The sequence below is a fragment of the Platalea leucorodia genome, assembly GCF_965183815.1.
Source record: "Platalea leucorodia genome assembly, chromosome: 5".
In the NCBI taxonomy this organism is placed as follows: Eukaryota; Metazoa; Chordata; class Aves; order Pelecaniformes; family Threskiornithidae; genus Platalea; species Platalea leucorodia.
Window position 1 is genome coordinate 73,625,771 of NC_138827.1, and position 14,955 is coordinate 73,640,725.

At 38.4% G+C, this 14,955-nt stretch overlaps 1 protein-coding gene across 1 annotated transcript in view; it reads right to left on the reverse strand.

The window, feature by feature from the left end:
- PARD3B (par-3 family cell polarity regulator beta) overlaps positions 1–14,955 on the reverse strand; it is a gene marked incomplete at its 5' end in the record, with an annotated part of 288,181 nt that overhangs the window by 252,101 nt on the left and 21,125 nt on the right. The window lies entirely within an intron of this gene.

Here is a 14,955-nt window from a genome sequence, read left to right on the forward strand (position 1 = left end):
CAGATCTATTTTACACATAAAGCAGAAGTAGCCTATTAAAAAAAAAAAAAAATCTTCATGCGAGTTACAGGACCATCCAAGCCTCTCCCCTGACAGAAATGGGTTGACGGAAAATTTGAGCAACCTTAACAGTAAGTTAACAAAGTTTTTCTCTATGTGGATTTTTTTATGCGAGTGAATTATTTAACCTTTAAAACTGCAGTACAATATGCTTAGATACAAAGCACAGTGCACTTTTGTTTACCAGTTAAATATTTCAAATATTATTACTTATGAATAAACCCAACATGAATTATCCAGGTCTGTTTATAATTAGAAATACTCCACAACCAGAAATTCTGGAAGACCAGCAGCATGTTGGGGGCAAGGGGATGGGTGGGTTTTTGTAGGTTTTTTTCTGTTTTTTCTGTCTTTTTAAGAAAAGATTACCTATGCCAAGTTTGCTGGAATTTATTATTTAGAAAAGCAAATTTGTAAATTATTTTGTACGGAGAAGTTTCTTATGCTATCACATAAAAAAGTAAATTTTTTTCTAAAGACTTTACAATCGCATTAGATAAATCCAAAGTACTGCAAGCTGCTAGACTTTGCTTGCATCTTTCTTATATTGAGCACTACTAATCTGCATATTTAATGGTTCCAAATCACTGTAATGTGTTCTAAGTACTCAAAAGTAAAGGCATTATCTTTTCCTCTAGAAAGAAAAGGTAGAAAGAAATACCTTCATCGAGTTACTCTGTGAAGGAAAGAACAAGGTAGACTTCCTAAAGAAAGGGCTCTTATTCAGAGATGAACTTTACCAAATTCAAAAGCAACCAGAGGAAACATTCACTGCTTTCTTCTGAGAATGAGCTTAATAGTCTACGACCCCTGAAACATGGTACATCCTGCAGGCACGAGCAATACATCCTAGACAAAAGTAGCTCCCAGTAGAAAAGAGGATCATGGAGGGAATGGCATTTTTTCAAGTATCTGTGCGTAATCTCATGCAGGGCTTTAAATTTCAACAAAAAAGCACAGTGAATTGGGCTTAATATTTTAATAGGAAGTACTGGATACATGAAACAAAACAGTAGAATAACAGGATAATACTGATCTGTGTTGCTAAACCAGTGCGCTGCTGCATTTTAAGCTACTCCGAGCTTCCTCAATACACACTCACTCCTGTACAACGATAATGGAGTGATCAAGCCTGCAGATCACAAATACAGGGGCCTGGGGAGCTGAACTCCAACTCAAAAACCAGCCTGAACAGTTTGTTTCCCTCAAGCATGAACTGCCTACAGCACAGTGTTGCGAGCACAAAGGGAGGCCAGGTTCTAAGAGGAACAGAGATGAGGCTTTCTATCTGCTATATCCTGTCCCAGCAAATAACCCTTTCCTGTTTAAATGGTTATAAATTTCGATAGCAACAAGTTTAATTAGCAAACCTTCACTGGAAATTAAATGGGAACCCAACCAGAACAACTTCTAGGATAATTACGCTTGATCTGGACTGAAAATTTGTTTGTTTCCTTTGTGCAAGAATCCCCATGGCTGCGTCCAATTCCAACAGCTACAAGCACCATCAAGTCTGGAAAACACAAATGCAAGGATCCAGGGAGCTGAATGCAAACCGAAATAAAGTTTTAACAGTTCTTTTTCTTTTTTTCCTCAAGCCTGAACTGCCTCACATCTTCATAACAATCAAACAGGAACTGTTTACCATATGAAAGCAAATATTATTTCTGTTGTTACGGCTATTTGGACACGTGATAGCCGTAGACAACCCAAAGGAGCCCCAACAATAACAGCTCAACTTAAAAGTCAAAGGGCAGATACCTTTGAACTGAGAGATGACACAGAAACAGTAGTAGATCTTGAAGTCTGGTCTGATGGAAAGAACCTGAACACTTCAGGGTATATTGCGTTCATCCTCACAATCCTCTTGAAGGCAGAAGAGGCACATTTGATCACCGATGGTGCTAAATGCCAGAAAACCTAAGAGCAAAATGCTCTTCCCACAAACCCCTCCTCTAGGGAAAAGGCAAAGGCTATCAGCAGTTCAGTTCAGAGGGGTTCAGGGCTCTGGCAAACGGCACTGGGGAATGAGTCTCGTCAGGTCAGAAGTTTTAAGATATCAGCACATCAAAACTACTGCTGATGAGCCTGTTCAAACTAGTGGAAAGGACAACACTGGATTTCCAGTTCGGTATTTGGCTTGACTTTGAGAGCCCTACAACACAACTCAGGACACAGGTGAGGTACCAGCTTGAAAATAAACACCGAGTTCTGCGAGCAAGAAGTTTCAAGTTGGATCAGCAATGAGACTGGAAGCCCACAGCTGGGTCTCCTGGGTCTTTACTTACATTCTGCAGTGCTGGCGATACTTCTCGGCACGGGAAAAAGAAAATGGCAATTACCTTTCTGCTGGGAAAGAAGACTACAAGCCACTACTGCATAAGTAAGACTGCGACCTCAGGAAAGGACCTCACACCCTGCCACTTTAGAGAAATCATGTTTTTATGTGCAATTGCTGCTTCTCACCAGTAAGGAGAGGTGCATAAATGCGTGTAAAAGGCTTCTACAGGGGTGTAAAAGCTGTTACACGTTACCTGTTTTCAAAGCTGGTCTAGGGACAAAGATTTGTCATTCCCCTTTGAATCAAAGATCAATAGTAACTGTGCACCCAAGAATTGTAACAGTAGGAGCATATTTATCACTGGTATTTTGTATTTTAGTGCAGCAGACAGTAGCTTCAATCTGTGGTCAACAGACCTCTAAATTCCTTGACTACTTTTAGAACTTCATAAAAAGTAACTGTGAAGATCTAGCTTACCGTCTTTATTGGAATATTTCTGGGAGTTCACAAACCAAAAAAAGTCAAGTTATAAACCATACTTCCGATTATAAATTGGTTGGCATTTCTGACTCTGGCAGAGACAATGACTTCTGTTTTTGTTAGTGGAAGGACAGAAAAGTCTTGGGTTTTTTGTTTTTCGTAGAGATAAAACTGAAATGTACCAAGGATTGCTGCTGGTTTTCCTCCTGGATTCACTTCAGATTTATTTATAGCAGGGTTTTCTACCTTTATCTGCAAATGTCACAACTGAGCTAGTGACTTTATATAGTTTCTTGGTTTAATAACTATGGTAGATATAGCACATGTTCTGCCTCGGCCCCTCTCTGAAAATAAACAAAACTAATCAGGTCTAAAAACTAGTTTATATCTCACTGTTCATAGCAAATAGAAAGAGTTGGGCACAGATAACCTAATTTTCACCTGTTTCTGCTTACTGCATATACACTAACTCAATTTAGATTGATTGGCTAATGTTTGCAGACTTACTACAGTGGCACAAGGGTACGACATCCATTCAGCTTACTTTTAAAAAGACAAACCAAGATGAAATGTTCTTCGTGCTCCTTTTTAATTTTATTTTAGCTCTTTGTTTATCTCTTCACTTGAAAGCACTTCCAATATGAGGCACAGTTTCAGTGTGACAACTTTGTAAAATTAAAATAGAAAAAATGTGCCAGCATCAATCTGCTTTACATTGGAAAGCACAACAGCCTTGAGACAGAAATGACGACTTATGAGAGCAAGCTATAATGAACCCAGAAGTGCTATCTGCAGTAGGAAAAATATATTAGATTGGAGGCTGAACACTCCTGACACAATTTGTCTTCCTCAATAGGATCCTTCTGTTCCCCAGTTGCAGCATACAGTCAAGTCTGACTCCAAAAACAAGGGAAAATTATCAGTATGAAGCCCCCACAATTCTGTTGGCTAGCATTTCTTATTTAACTTGAAGCTGCTTAAAGTCCAAATTCAAAAAAATACAGCACGGAATAAAGCTGAGTCTGCAAGAGACTTCCCCCGCCTATGGCCTGCCACTGGCTGGGCAGGAAGGAAGGAAGCCGCCCCGGCCAGCCCCGGGGCACGCGAGCCACCTGCCCCACCACAAACCGGGAGAGCCACCCAGGGCGCAGTCCTGGCGAGTGGGAGCAGAGGCTGGCCAGCAATCGTAGAGACATGAGGCTACGAGAAAGGCCCCACGTGACAGGGCCAGCCTGTCTTCAGTAACCCTCTGTCCCCTGCGGGAACAGGGCAGGGGCGCAGGGGCCAGGAGGCCTCCCTGCAGCAGGAGAAATAGCCCAGTGCCCAGGAGGGCTCCAAGCCTGCAAAGTGGCTCCCCCTTCTCCCATTCAAAAAGGCCCAAATCTCATGGCAGGACAAGCATGCTACTAAATATGGTCCTGTTTAAGAGGGAGGTTAGAGAGGGTAAAGGGTCTGATCCCAGCAGCATCAGTAAAAATCAGCGGTAGGCGCTGAGCCCTGCTCAAATTTCAGTGTTGCTGGAAAATAAATTTTACTCTCTAGTGAGTTGTATTCTCGGATTCCTTTGCACAGACATCCTTTCATTATCTGTGAGCTGCAATATATTTAGCTAGTTCCTGTTCTTTTCACAACAATCTATCTAAGGCACAATCTCAATTCTCTAAAATACATTGGTAGCAAAGGGCACCACATGAACATATATGGCATATATGCCAATAAGTGGATAGGCATTACTTTATGTTGCTTTCCAAAGACATGCTTTCCCACTAAAAAGAGCTTCTGGTAGGCTCAAAGCAGAGACATTTTTCTGTCTTTCACTTGAAAAAAATATTTTTTTTCCTTTAAGATATGGTGAATGCTATGAACTTGCTTTCTAACTTTATTTTGTACCATTTTACTTAATACGCATTTATCAAAAGCCTAGATTGATTATACCAACTACTTAAAAAGCAAAAAGAAACAGATTATAAATTGCATATATCAAATCAAAGAGTATTTTCTCATTTGACTTTTGCAGCGCAAACTAAACAGTTGCCAACCAGCCCTAAACGTGCACGTTTTGTTGTTACAGAATGACATACCAGCAGCAGGGGAACAGAAAGCTAGACCTGAAGTAATTTTACTAATTAAATAAAAAAGGTAGTATTTCTGTGGTAGTTATCATCATAATCATATGAATATGTAATAATATGTAATGAATTGTAAATATTGAAACATTTTAATAAAAATTAAATCACTGTAAACCTAGAATCTGCATGTTAGACCTGTGCTTAAAAGGTAACCGGCATCAGACACTATATAAAAGTAATTTTAACAGAGCTAACATCAATAATTTGATGTTTTATGCACCTGTATAGTATTATAAATACATATAATTGGCAGCAGAGCAATTTCCCAAAAGTGTTATAATCTGTTGGCATAGTGCCATACTTTTTTTAAAAAAAAAAAAAAAAAATTATTTACAGGACCATGCATCTAGTTCTAATGAACTAACTTTACCTGGTAATATCAGTGTTTGTATGATCGATGACATTAACACAATAGCATCATCAATGTGCCTTTCAAAACAGCCATTTAAAAATGACAACTACACACAAACTAGACACGGAAAGGTAAAAAGGCAGAAAATCACAGCTGGGCACGGAGCAATCATTTGGTTCATTGTTTTGTAAACCCAAGGATAGCTTTGTTATTATTTACATTGTAATCCCTAATCTAAAAGTATTTCTACTGTTGACAATTTCTTGCTATGTTCTGAGGTGCTTTAATGAGAAAAACACACCAGAGATTCTCTTTTGTTTATTAACCAGACTATCAATGTGACCATAATACAGTATCCATCTCAAAGCATCCTCGCTAGCAACATTTGGATCTATGAACAGCGATCCAGACAATTTACAGTAGACCACTTCAGTCATCAATATTTTCAGGATATCTTTGGTAGATTATTTTTCCCTCAGATATATAACACTACTGAATTCACTCTCTCAAATGGAAATCTGAGAGCATCCAAGGCAGCACATACTATGCATGAAGAAAATGTGGATACATTTATCCGTGTAGCGTACCTTAGCCACACTGGTCTCATAGCTGGTCTTTGTGCCACAGAATTTCCACCAACACCATTAATTAAGAAGAACCACATCTTTGCAGAAGCACACAGAAACATCTGATGCCTAGGCAGCTATGGTGGATGCCTCACAGATCTGAGGAAAATGTTCCTATGTTCTTTTAAACCAAAAATACAGTTAAGACACTAATTCTTTGGCTACAGAGAATATCACTACAGGAACTTCTGAGAAACAAATAGATTTGTCACTAAGAACTCCAGCATTTCACAGACTTTATTTATTTATTTATTTATTAAGATGAAACATCCATACTTTGGCTATATCTTTTGAAACCAAATTGAAGGGGATATCTTTCTTCCTGATGATAAACAGGTTTTTTTTTTCTTCTTTGTGACTTAAAATCCATTTAATCTGTGGGTTTTTTTGTTCCCTGGCCTCTCCTCCTTTTACCATACTTGAAACTTCTCATAGAAGTGTTTTATAAAATTACCCTTGGAATATGCCTGTTCTCCATCAGGAGCAGAATTCATTTGGGTTCTTATGGAAAGCGTCAAAAGATGAGGTGATGAAGAATAACTGGCCCTTGCTCAGTAGTGCTGCTCACAGAACGTACTTTACCCCAAAACAATATATTTCTGTTTGATTCCCATTCTGCTGCTTGCAGGAGAGAGAGATTTATGCATATCATTAAACAAAGGGAGGTGCAGGGGTGGAAGTGAATTCCAGATTTGAGGAGCCTTCACCATATTTCTTAGACTGACATGAGGCCAGCTGAAAAGAAGGGGTTTCCTTTCGTTTCTGTAAAGCTGACAGATACACCATGAAACTGATTGTACTTGGTAATTCCAAAAAAGCAGAAAAAAGGAAAAGGAGGCGGCCAATTTATCTCCACAGGTGTTAAACGTATAATCATCTCAGACACACCACTATTAGGTCAATGGAGCAAGCATGCTACAAGAAACACAGCAGCTCTTTTATTTAAGGTCCAAGTTCATGTCACTTTAAGCCAGCTGCTAAATAGACTACAGCGTGAATGCCAACACAAAGAGTAATTCTGCTAACTCTAAGACACCATGATATGCTCTCAGCCCAGTCATGTTACAGTTCAAATAGACTAAATATGGTACTAGGAGCATCCCTTGGGACGGATGCAAAGAAGAAAGCTGTTTTACTTGAATTTTAGAGAGGAGCTTGAGAATCCATATGTTCTAATTGAAACCTAGATTAAACTAAGGCTTAAACCAAGACGAATTAAAGGCAAAACTTACTGTTACTAGTATCTTAAAACCAGAAAAATAACTTAAAAAAAGCACAAGCCACTACTCAATTTGATTGTCAAGAAAAAAAAAAAAAAAAAAAAAAATCAACAACTTCACAGAGCAACTGTTCCTATAAGACCTCTCTTGGGGGCCAAAGTTTGGGGTTTTTTTCTTTTTTATGATACTGCTTGGGATTTGTAAAACTTTGAACTGGCAAATATGCTTCTTTAGGATCTGAAATACGTCATAAGAACAAATGTGCCAGATCAGACCACAGGTATGTCCCATCTTTGGGTGCTCAGGACCAGAATACAAGGGAGCTTCACAAACAGGTAATTATTGTCCCTCATAATACAGAGGAATGGTGACAACAATTTTCTCTTGCATCAACTCAGTTATTCTAGAGTCTAATCCCTTCCTTTTTAACTGAAGATTTACTTATTTACCAAACTGTTCATTTATTAGATTTTATTTATTTAAAGTTATTTCAGAGAAGCTCTACTGCCTGGATTATGACAAAAGGTCATATTAGATTTACAGACCAGAAGAAACCAGTGCAGTTAGTAACAAAAATCAAAGCTGAGATGTTTGTTCAAAATCTTTAATCTCACCAAATCATCCTTAGCTTTTCAGTCTATATTCACAGTGGTCTCAGTTTATTATTCCCAATTCCAACATGTCAAACACCTGCAACACCAAAAGCACACAGTACACAGAGCATTAAAATACTCCTCCCTTCATTCCAGTTGTCATTGTAAGAAATTGCTTCATTGGTACGAAGAAAATCAGGACCTGCTGTCATAAAAAAACTGAAGGTGCAAGTTTCAAAGAGCACTATGATGTTATTACAACTCAAAAACCTGTAAATCCAGATTACCTGAGACACCAACTACACCGGAGAAGAACAAATCCCCAGATAAGGTGTCTCCAACGGGATGGGTAATTTAGCACCTAAGGGGCCTCTCCTAAAAACAAACAAACAAAACCTATCCCACCTCCTTTGAGTGTGAATAACTGTCAATCCTGTAAGAGAAACAAAGCCATAGATCTCACTTTCAGAGACACAGAAATATTAACCAGAACAAGAACAGAGTCTCATACATCAGTGCACTGCAAGATGACGTATTAAAAAATCCAAATTTTTTTTTTTTTCCTAATTTTACAGGAACATTTGGGTCTAAATAAGTATCGAAGATCTCTGCCATTATTCCCAGTTGTCTACTGGATTGCTATGTTTATGGAAAGTGTTATTTATTTAGTAGTAGGCATTTCAGTAGGACACTAACTGAGAACCTATTTTATTTTAGCTAAATGCTTCTAGAGCTTGACAGTAAATGATATGCACGAGCCATGTTGACTGTCATCTTCCACTTTTAATATGACTGTCAGACATTCAAGTAACTTGCTAATGTTTCATTCCAATTTCAGCGCCATGAGCCTGTTGCATAAGCTGCCTGCTAAAAGCTGTTCCAAATGGAATGACAGTATTTTGTAGGACCCCAAAGATGTAGCTAGAGAGATGAATATGTGTCAACAGCATTGAAAGCATGACCTTTTTTCCCTTGTTTTTTTTTGTCAGCAGTTCTTATTTCCACCCTATAATTTTTCCACATTCTTTATAAGACAGGCCACGTGGGAAAAAGAAAGAGTTTAAGTCTCTCAGCCGTCTTCCATCACCTGCAATCACATCTACCTGACTACATCAGGCAGAGGACAAAGGAGGAAGGATTATAAACAATCAGGTATCTTCAAAATGACAGCCAAGGCCCAAAATTTATTTTAAAGAGGAAACAAAACCCAGCCCCCTACTAACGTAAGTTCCAGAACGATGAAGAACTTTGACGGTTTTCATAATAGATACTTTCTCTCATGAATAGTCAGTAAAAAGCCTGCACTCCTCTCATTGGAAACACGCTTTAGAAAGCAACACATTAACAATGAATAACTTCTTTTACCAATTGTACCATTTTTACTGATAATTTATATACTATATTAACGTCACGGAACATTCATTATTAGCTCTTATTAAAATAAATCACAAAAAGTCTACTTATCCTTCTCAAATAAAAATATGTAAATTACACCCACTGCTCATCTTAAACAATACAGGTAAAACAATACACTTTTCCTGAAACGTAGGCTGTGCAAGGAACACAAAGAGGACTTTTCCCACACACGCACCTCTTCGCACACTCAAAAGAGGAAATTACCACAGGGCACTTCTGTCCTTTTTCAGATGATCAATTCAGTATTCTGAAGTATTACAAATATTTCATTTACATTTCTTAGTTATTCCTCCACAATATCAAGTAATTTCTTTTTGATGCAGAATGTCACAGCACATGGTACAAGGAAGGGGAAAAAAGAGGAGCTCAGGGTTGAAAAGCAACAGAAAGAACTGAGAAGGAATGGCTTTTGTTAATTTGACAGCCCTCAGCTAGCTGCATAGTTGGATTTATAAAAGGTTCTTTAAGAGCAGCATTTTTCATGGTGTAAGAGTGCCACACAGCTCTGGTTCCTGCAGTGCCTCACACCAACAACTTCAAAACTAACTCACTGCAGATGGCCCTATGATCATCTAATCAGACATCAAAAGCAATACACTGACAAGCTCCTGTGCTGATTAGGAGTGTTCTATATATGTTCCACAGCATAAACAGACACACAGTAGTTGCTTTAAAAATGGATTCACCCACATCAGAATTCCCTTTTAAAAAACTCAAACTGTTCGGAACTCCCCAGCAGAATGACAGAAAATTCTTTTAAATCTCCACAGATCTTCTGTTCAGCTCCACACAGCAGTATTTCAAGAGCAGGAGTTAAATTATTAATAGGAAAACTTTTACCAGAAAAGAGTAAATGCCTTCCAGAATTTCAGAACCTTGCAATTCTGAATGACAGTCTGAGGCCACACCACCTCAGGGAAGCAGTCTTGCCTCTAGCCTGCAACACACATTGTAATACCCAAAAAAGCATTTCCATCTCTACTTTATTTGTTGTCTAATTATCATATGTCAACAAGGACTGGATTTAAAGCATTACAAGTGCACCATCCTTCCAGCACTGCTAGTTCCTGAAGAATTACTGCATTTCTCCCAATATCTGGTTTCCGTCTCATACCCCACCTCCTGGAATACTTAAAGGGGGCTTATAAGAAAGATGGGGACAGACTTTTTAGCAGGGCCTGTTGCAAAAGGACAAGGGGGAATAATTTTAAACTGAAAGAGCGTAGATTTAGACTAGATATGAGGAAGAAATTTTTCACGAGGAGGGTGGTGAAACACTGGAACAGGTTGCCCAGAGAGGTGGTAGATGCCCCATCCTTGGAAATGTTCCAAGGCCAGGTTGGACGGGGCTCTGAGCAACCTGATCTAGTTGAAGATGTCCCTGCCCATTGCAGGGAGGGTTCGACTAGATGACCTTGAAAGGTCCCTTCCAACCCAAACGATTCTATGATTCTATCACATAACTACAGAAGAATTTCATATTGAAATTCTAACACATGCAAAGAGACCAGAAATTAAAACTATCTGACCTAGTCAGGGTGAGTAAACATACTGGACAAAAGTTTTATCTTCTAAAATCAGACAGACAATACAACCCTCATGGCAATGCAGTCTCTTAGCTCAAGCCTTAGCAGAAACCCACTGATCAACCCAAGTATAGACTCTACAGCACTATTCCATCACTGTGTCAAAAAAGACCTTTTCTGCCCTGCCCTGTGCTTTTAAATAGCCTGATTAGATGAAGCAATATTTCTGCCTTTTTCTTATAATAAAATACTCACACATTTTGAAAGTATTACTGATAATCTTTATCTCAAAGCCAAGCTCTCATTGTAGCATATTTTTATGTTTACATATGTACATAAAATAGTATGTAAAAGGAACAAATCACAGAGCTGCATCCTTACACACACTCACATTATGCTAATGTGCAGACACTTAATCAGGAAGGCTAATACATTACAAACACAATTAATGGCCAGAGGAACCAGAGGAGGTTTTGACCCTTTTTAACAAGGGCTTGAAACATAAAAATGTTCTGATTATATATGAACCTTATACAAAATTGCAAATTATATGTCCACAATGCATAAAATACAGTCACTTTCAAGTCACATCTGGGTAAAAACTGAAACCATATTGAGCCACTGGAGCAGCTCTTCAATTGATCCAGCATCTCATTGTATCTTTAAATATGGATAAATGCAATTTAATCAGCCATTCCCATTGATTAAGTCCAAGTTAACCTAAGCATTTATCGAGGAAACATGCAACTATAAAAGAAAAGAAAGTCATGCAGAATGTAGCATCCCCATAATAATCAGCAAGTTAACAAGAGGGCGTGAAACCTTAGTCCCACCAGAATTAATGCAAAACTCCCATCAGCTTAAATAGGACAACAATCCTCCATCTAAAACTCATGACAGATCAAGTCTTAAGATAGTAGGGAAGTCTGTTCCTGTGCAAAAAGAGACATAAGCAGAAGTTAATAGCTCCAGAAAGGAAAGTGCAGATGTTATAATTATACCTTAGCAATTACTACCTGGATGAACTGGACTGAGCAAAAGCAGCAAAATGTATTCTGCTCCCCTAAAAAGTTCAAAAAAACAAACCAACAGAACCCCATAATTCAGAGTTTCTGCCTTGCTGTGTCTCATCTTTATCAGAGCAGAGCTTGGGTAGAGGGATCCAGCTAGGAACTTCCGAGTTGGCACAAAGAACCTGAAACTGCAGCTCCTCTCAGCAAGCTGGGGACAAGTGTTGAGCAAGTGTTAAGGGGCCAAAAAAACGCTTCCTCCCTCTGAAAGGCTTTGACCCTCTCAATCATGCAGCATGGCCTCACTCCAGGGGAGATCCCTGGTGGAAGACTTCATGCCCATTGCTAACCCTGCTTTCTGAAGCCAGGCCATCCACAGCCAAAAAGCAGCTGGACCAGGACTTGGCTATTGCCGTAGCAAAGCTACGGCCACTGAATTTTATGGAGAAGTGCATTAAACTTATTATGCTTTCCTGAGGTCCTCTCTGGAGACCTAGGGAAGGAAGTTACCATTTTTGAAAGCCTGGCCAGGGCTCTGTGATTGTAACTAGACAGAAGAGCTTAACAGTTGCCTTCATAAATGAACAAATTCGCTAACAAATACCTTTTCTTCGATAACAAATTCAGATGTTTGTTATCTCCATTTTTCCCTGATTATAGTCTCTAAATTTTTCAGTGGCAGCTATCACGATAAGGAAGGAGAGGTTTGGATGAAAAAAGAAACTCAAATTTTGTACCATCTGTTAAATGACTTCCAGTCTGAGAGAACAGATGCTGGACTTCACTATCAGTTTTTGATTGATCTAGAAGTATTTTGTTAATTGGGGCTAAAACTACAGCTAAGACAAAATAAGTGTCAGAAAATATGAAAGAATAGCTCAAATTCTTCTACCTGGTCACTCAGAAAAGCTTTTGTAATTTTGGCAATCATCATATGGCATGAAAAAAAAAATATTCCTTTGAATGAATGGGACATCCAAAAACCAGAATATATGTTTTGCTTAGATTCTATAAATACTGTGAATGGCTCAAATGGTTCATCAGGTTAATCCAGTTCACCTGAACTGGATAGCAATGTTCTTTTCTTATATTACTGCATGTTTGCTGTTTTATTTTATGCATTACTTATTGTATGTCTGTCCTGCGCTCTCCCAGAGACAAATCAGTGCTGTCTTCAGAGATTCATGAGATAATTACCTCTCAAAAATTTGATCAACTACTGGTGTATCAGTACATAACATATAAGACAGCATGCAGTCTAACTATGAGTATTTCTACATAGAACTGAACTGCCAGTTCTACCTGTGCCAAACACCAAAATGCCAGAAGTGCCAAAACAATTAAGCTAATTATGGAAGTCAGTTTCAATTACAAAATGATTGCTAAGATAACTGTGGCATAAATACAAAGACTTAATTTTTACAACACGCACTGAAAATTGTTTCACCTACCAACAGCTCTGTTTTTTCTAACTTTCATGTGAAACTGCAAGGAAGCAGTTTAATGTGGAAAAAAAATGTTTGTGGCAAAGGAAACGCAGCATTAATTTTAAATTTTCAGCAGCAATATAGAGAACAAATGAATTTTCCCTAAATACTGCTTTAACACTTGCGTGAAAGAGCATAGCTATATTCAAAATGCAAAGTTCAGTTGTTCGTGCCATGTTTTTTCATTTGTCAGATATCGATTCTTCCCCATGTTTTAAAACAATCTGTACCTAATTTAACCTATGTTATTTAAGCTTTCTATGCTTCCCAAAACATTATGCCAAAGCATATTTCAGTATGATTGACAATGAGAGTTTTAGAAACCGTACTGTTGCAAAAATAAGAGCTGGTGTAATGTATTTTGCTGTAACAGATTTTCACTTTAACAATAAAAACTTTCAACCTTCTGGGCCTTTCCTGCCCCCCGCTTACATGACATTTAAAAAAAAATCTGAGAGCCTTCTCCACTGTTATCTGTCCAGCTTTGTTACCCCTATAGCTGACAGAGGGACGCTCTGTATTTTAGGCATAGAGAATTCCTTTAGGCCTAGAGGATTCTGGTGTACTGATGCAAGTCAGTGAAGCATGGTGAGGTTTTAGCCTCCAAATACAACTGCAGTCCTCATACAATGGCATAAAATGCACTTGTCACCACTAATATTATATTAAAAAAAACCCAAAACAACAACAAAAAAACCCCAAAACAAACAAACAAACAAAAAAACCCAAACCAAACCAAAACAAAAACCAAAACAATAAAAACCTATCTTTCTCTCCTTGACAGTCAAAGATAAAGCATTCAAAACATGTCCTGGAACGCAACAAATTTCACAAATTTTTCCACTTGTTTTATTTTCAGTTTTCATGGTTATAAAATACTAGAGGTCAGCATTACATACTGACATACTCCACACATTTCTCAACTTAGCATAACCAAGAATTCTTCTTTGTACTTTCATTTATCAGACTAAATCAGTATTTCATTCATATGCAAGTGTTTGCAGCAAACGTGAAGAAAAACCTCCTAGCTCAAACAGGTCTGACAAATGACGCAGGACTTGACAAAGTTCATCCCCCTGTAACACCATAATGTACTTGGAGAGTCACTAGCGCTTTTAAAATTGCACCACTTAGCAAATAACACAAGCCATTGCAAAATAAGATGCACACTGAATATTTAGATGCACGCACATTTGGCCATGCAAAAAGAAACAATGAACAGTCAATTAAAATCCTGTGTTGGCCTTCAGAATTACAGAGTTAAGATCGAGAGCCATAAAACATTATTTATATGCAAGTCATCTGACTTTCTATTTACTTACCTCATTCACATGAACTTAACTGGAAATACGGTCTTAAATACAACGTTTTCAGCTGAAAAGGTTCCCACCTCCAGCATGTGTTGCTGAACCCCAGTTCTTTCCTCCTGCTCCCTAATGTGCCAGTACAGTCATTTGTGGAATCTTGCTATAAACTAGTTGTGATCTAGGCTGAAACATCTCCCTCATGCCAGACAAAGAGGCTAGGGGTTTCTGAGTGGTTTTTGTTTTGAAGCAAAAGTGATAGATTGGTTTACACAACTGGGGGCAGGGAGTGAACTGCAACACTGTAAAGGGAAGCTAAAGGGGCAAAGGCATAAATTTCACAAGCAAATGAAAGCAGGTGCAACTGCGCCATCATTTCAGCCAGCATTCACTTGGCATAAAGTAGTGCAGAAGTCTATGAAAAAGCTCTATTCTGCTTGATACACTTATGTATCCCAGTTGACATTCAGA